Here is a 6000-nt window from a genome sequence, read left to right as displayed (position 1 = left end):
CTCTTGAGCCATAGAAACCCTCTTTGAAGCTAGGATCAAAAGGTCATGTAAACCTCATGATCATGGCTTGGGCCAAATATAAAAGTTGTAGTATACTTCATAACCTACAAATGGTAGTAAGAAAGTAACCCCAAAAAGAATTCAGAAAAGCCCCAAAAAGTTCACCCAAGGTTGAGCACAAGAGAAAATTCAGAATTTGCCTAAGTCTAAAAGCTAACCCTTGAACAAAGATCCCACATGTTCACCTTAATCCAAAATTCAAAACACTTCGACCCAATTGACAAAGTGGCGCCAAATTAACCCTAGAATGCCCTGGAAAGAGGTGACACCTACCTAGGGCGTTTGACACGACTTGGCACCATTTTTGTCTCGGTTTGGACATGTCTGACACAGCCGACTTCCCACCCTCATATCTCTCTAACCCGACCACATCTACTCTTGGAACTCACATGAACTAGGTAGCTCTAGGTGCAGGGAAGAGATCTCCCACAGGCGATAGGGCAAGATTCGTACGTTTTGGCCGCTCAGCAGAGGGAAGAACACGGGCAGAAGCAACGAGCCACGTGTTCGACGCGCTCTGAGCTCGCCAGAGCACGCCCGCGCGTGCCCCCGCGTGCCCCGCGTCGCGCCAAACGGCCAGCCGACGCCATGGCCCGCGCCCGCGCCTATAAAGCCCCCCAGGCGTCGACCACACTCTTCCGCGCACGCTCAAACCTCACCGGAGCTCAGCTCACCGCCGTTTGCCCGTGCGCGACGTGTCCACGGCCACCCGAGCCACTGCCGCCGTAGACCGGCCAGCCCAGCCCTTCCAACCCTGTCCAACCCTCTGAGACGAGTGTGCACACCCCAGTGAAGCTCCCAGAGCAAGGAATCGAAGACTGCTTCGCCGGAGAGGCCAGTCCACGGTCGCCGGAGTTCGCAACCCCGCCAGAGTACGTGGACCGGGTAATCCACTCAACCATTTTCTGATTCCTTGTACACACGGTCTCTACGTTACCCCGTGAAGCTCACCGTGCCCTTGGGTTGAACCAGATCGCCATGGTTTGGCCGGTACACTCGCCGCCGACGAGAACACCCGCCTGCGCACGTGGACCGAGCGATTTCAGCCATCCTCGCCGTCGAGCCGCACCTCGCTGTGACCGCCAAAGCCTCCCCAAGCCAACCCTGCCCTTCGCTGGACCTATCTCGCCGCCGGTAAGCCGCGCCACCCTTTTCTTTCCCGCGGGTACTGTTTACATTGGGGGAAGGACCTCGGGGAAGAAGAAGGAAAGGTCAGGGGGCTTTTTGAACTGTCAGCGACCCAGGGGAATAGTGGCGCAGGGGTAGATTTGTGCGAGTTGATTTAGTTTAAACCTAGGGACCTCGGTGTAAACTGTTTTTCCAGGAAACTCTTATTAAATCTGTTTTTAAATTGAACAGAAACTTTAAAAATTCATAACTTCTGTTTAGTTCATCCAAATTTGGTCAAACCAATTTTGCCATAAGCTAAGAAAAATATAAAAACCCCTATGTACTACAGAAAATTGTAGAGTTCAAATTTAATTATTGTTTTGGCCATAAGCTAAATAATAGGGCTAAAATTAGTTGCACTATTTGACTAGGGTTAGAAAAATTTGGAGAAGTTTATATCCACCTACTGACCTAATTAAAAATGTTGAATCTCTCTGTCCACTCCATTAAGTTAGTTTTTACCCCTTATTTTATAATATGCTTAAGGTTAAGAAAAATAGAAAAGGTGATTTAAATAATGAACCAGAGGGCACCCCTATTTTTGTTAAGGTACTTATCCAATGTAGTTCACTAGAAAAATCTATCCTACCCTAGTTTAGTATAAAATAAGTAGGATACCTTTTATTTGAATAAAACAAGGATAACTTAGAAAAACCCTACAAAAATAACCCCAAGGTGAAAACACCCCCACCCTTGAGATAGTTAATGTTTTGTTAATAAAAACTTAGGAAAAATATGAAATCTGTTGTTTGACATTTTTCAGATAACAATGTAGTAGAAAGTGCCTTTTAGGCATTAAACTTTAGAAAATCATAACTAATAACCACCCCTTAGCTTTCTGTGATTTTTGGCACAGAAGCCTATTATTACTGTTAGATGCCAACAAAAATAACCTTTAGGACAGAACCCACCTCTAATTAAGAGTTGTAGTACAAAGTGACCCATTTACCCAACTTTTATTATTTTTGTCTTAAGCATAGCCTTTTTATTTTGAACCTCAACTTCCTAGAAGGGGCTATAGTGACCAATGGCAACCCACTGTAATTTTTATAGAATTTTTTGGAGAAAATTAAGCTACTGTTGTAGTTCAAACCCCCAGTAGGTTTCATAAATAGAAATTAAAGAAATGAAAATGAATAATGGAAATTAGTGCCATCCTAAAAACTCTTTATAACTTGTCCACTGAAGTATATAGAAAGGCCATACTAATTCCCTATGTTTATCCTCAACAAAAATCTAAGCCTAAAAGTGATAAGCATAACCCACTAAAAACTCCGCATGACCGAGAAACCCTAAGTTACTCCTTAACTTAGTTTTCTTTTTGGCATAATGTTATTAAATCCTGCATAATCATAACATACATGTTCATTGCATTCGATAGACTGTAATCTTGCTGACGGAGAGTACGTCCTTGTGCCGGAGCAAGGAGCTGCTCAGGAGGTAGCCCCAGATCCAGCACCAGAGCCTGCACCAGAGGACCTGTCTGCCACTGCTTTGGAAGGCAAGCCCCGGTCTATGCATAACCTGTTATTTATGCTATTTTACTTCATTTAATGATTGTAGGATTGATTGTGCACGTAGGTGTAGGAATTGTTTGAAACCCTAGTTGCATGATCTCAGGAATCCTTTTTGAGATGGATACTAGTATGCTAGGTCGAGTAGTTGCTTTAATTAATTAGGATCTCGGTAGAAGACGAGTGATTTTTCCTAGCACTCGCGCGAGATCAGGAATTGGTTGTACCCACTTTATATATCATATTGATAGTTGGTTGGTGGACACGGATCCATGGGGATGCGTGGTCTACGAGGTGAAATTGGAATAAGGATTAACGTGCGGATACCTGTGTCAAGCGATTGAACGTACTAAGCACATGCCGAGAAATATGGTAAATCGGTAAGCCTAGTACCTGAGTGAACTTGGCAGTGGACATATCCCCTCACGCGACCTGAGACGTGGTCTCCCATTCCGGTTATGGTGGGTACAAGTGCGGTCACTGCACGACGGCAGTCGGGGTCAGTGAGGCATTGTACGCCAAGGCGGTGAGCCCTGATCTGCTGACGGGGAATCGATGGGGACGGTTGATGTGTGTGGGGACGGAGTGCCCCTACATGTCGTGTGTTTAGGGTTACCTTGCAAGGATAAAAACTCGATTCGAATCGCCTGCTTCTCGCAGCTAATGAGACTGCTTGATCCATTGTACTGCATTGAGTAACAAGTGGAAATATGATGAGTTGATATAAGATGTTGATTGCTAATAATGTTTGCTACTATGTATGAGTAGATAGTACACCTTTAGCCTTAAGAGAGTCACACTTAAATTGGCAAAGTTAAAACTTGACTTAGAAACTCAGCTAGTGCTTTTGGCAACCAAACCCCACAGCCAAACAGCTGCATGTCTAGAGGTAGAGGAGTAGACTCCTCACACCGGGTAAGTCTAGCTGAGTATTAGTATACTCAGCCTTGCTTGTGGCATAATTTTACAGGTTCTCTGGAGGACATGGTTGCTGGAGTGACTTGGCCGTCCATCTTGCCACCGGGTTCGACTGTCGAGTGGGACCCTACCTCGGTTGAGGAGGAGCATGAGGAGTGATGAGACAGGCTTCCCCATCTCTCTGTTTATTTACCGTTAGTTTTATTCCGCTGCACTTCGAACAATGATGACTACTTTTGAAAAACTCCAATGGTGATGTAATAATTTTAATACTCTTACATGCATGGTTTTATGCTTTATTTTATTTGCTCTGTGACTCACCATCGAGTGAGATTGTGGTACTTGATCCTGTCAGTGGCCGTGTTGGACTAGATCCGAGGGATTGACGGGTTATTCCCATTTAAGTGTGGTCCAGCCTCTAAGACAGGGCTTAGGCACTTAAGTTGGAATAATTCGGGTAGTTCTGCCACAGCTGGTATCGGAGCTTGTACCACCACAGAGGAATCAATAAAATATAAATACCATCTTTTTCCAAAGTAAAAGTTGATAGAAACAATGTTGGATAGATAGTAGGACGAGCAGGATAGACCTAGGACGTGAAGCCTTAGGGTGATAGAAGGGTAGCTAGGTGGCTAAGTAATTAGGCCCTATAGGCCACCTTACGGGATGGGAATTCTTCCCTATCCCCTTATATTGGTGAGGTCGTTCAGGACGAGCATGCATGCATTACTAAATTAAACAAATGGATAATTGAGTAAAGACTTAAAAACAAGATGATAACCAACTAAGTCCTTAGTACCATTTTATTTAACTAGAGAAAGGTTGAGTTTTATTTTCTTGTTCTTTTTATAATTCTTTTTCTTTTACTTACGCTCAACCGTACACAGATGACTTCCCACGGATCCTCAGAGGACGGAAATGCACTATCCCACACTGACGGGCTTGCACGAGAGGGCTTTCCCCGCATTTTGTGGGAGGTACTTCAAGGGGCCGGATACACGACACCCCCTCAGTACGCGGTGCAGCAGTTCGAGAAGCACCGAGTGCCCCGCTGTAGGGTGAGGATGACCTTGGAGCCTCATCCCCTGCAGCCAGGCTGGCGCTCGCTGGACTCTGAGTCTTTTGGATACCGAGCTGAGGACACGATCGAGGCGATCGCTCTGCACGGGTTGACCACTTTCTGCGGATTCCATCCCTTGGAGCTGGCTACCCACCCCATTGGCTTGTTCCCCGCCGAAAGGGAGGACGACCCAATGTGGAAGGATCAGGTGGAGCATGCCAAGGATATCTGGGCCATCTACCCAGGACAGACTGCGCACTTGACCGTACGGTGTATGAATGCTCTGTACCGTCTGCAAGTGATGCGCGGTGAGGCGATGTCCCATCTAATGGCACTGTTGGAGGCCACAAAGATCACCCTGGACAACAGAGAGGAGCTCGTGGTTGATTTGTCCACTGAAATGGTGGAAAAGGACTTGCAGGTGGAGCAGCTATCCACTGATATCCAAGAGTTGGAGGAATTGGTGGGCACCAGGGAGAACACCATCGAGGTTCTCGAGGATCAGCTCATTAACACCCAACAGCAGCTTGCCGAGGCTAATGAGCACCTGGATATGCATCACCAGGAGATCCAGGACATGGAGGCCAACGAGGACGTCGACATCGAGGGAGGAGAGGAGCCTGCCTCTAGTGTGGACACTGCTGGCTCAGGGAGACCACCTTCCCCCGAGTCGAGTGTTGCCTCGTTCGCTCACTAGGTGTCCGGGATAGAGTTAGACGTTGGTGATGGTAGGACTCCTCGCAGCTAGCTTAGCTTTTGCACCCTTGGGGTACTAGGCTAGATAGAGTTGAGTCTTTTTGGGACAAATGATGTAACCGTGATAAACTCTCTTGGAAGCATGATCGATGGATGTTGTTATCAGTTTTAAATTTGGAAGGAAAAATTTATGCCTTTTTTAATCCTTTTGTTTAAGTTGGAATCTATCATTTTGCTTTTGACTCTTTTCGCCGCGATTAAACCTTGAACTTGGAGATATGGTGTTAAGTATATATGTGGTTTTTCAGATGGCCGGGAGGCAGCGTCGTGGCCAGAATGAGCGTGTTCCTCCACCGCCGCCACCGCCTCCCACTCTGCAGGAGCTAATGGCTCAGCAGAATGAGATCTTGAGGCAGCTAGCTCAGCGTCAGCCGCCACCTCAGCACTATGGTGGTGGAGACCATCAGCGTCACCCCGCGGCAGCTACCTACCAGGAGTTCCTCAGTACCCAGCCACCATTGTTCACAAGGGCAGAGGACCCACTTGATGCAGATGTGTGGTTGCGAGTGGTGGAATCCAAAT

The sequence above is a fragment of the Zea mays genome, chromosome 4 (genome assembly GCF_902167145.1).
Source record: "Zea mays cultivar B73 chromosome 4, Zm-B73-REFERENCE-NAM-5.0, whole genome shotgun sequence".
NCBI classification, from domain to species: Eukaryota; Viridiplantae; Streptophyta; class Magnoliopsida; order Poales; family Poaceae; genus Zea; species Zea mays.
Note: the sequence above shows the minus strand (reverse complement) of the source record.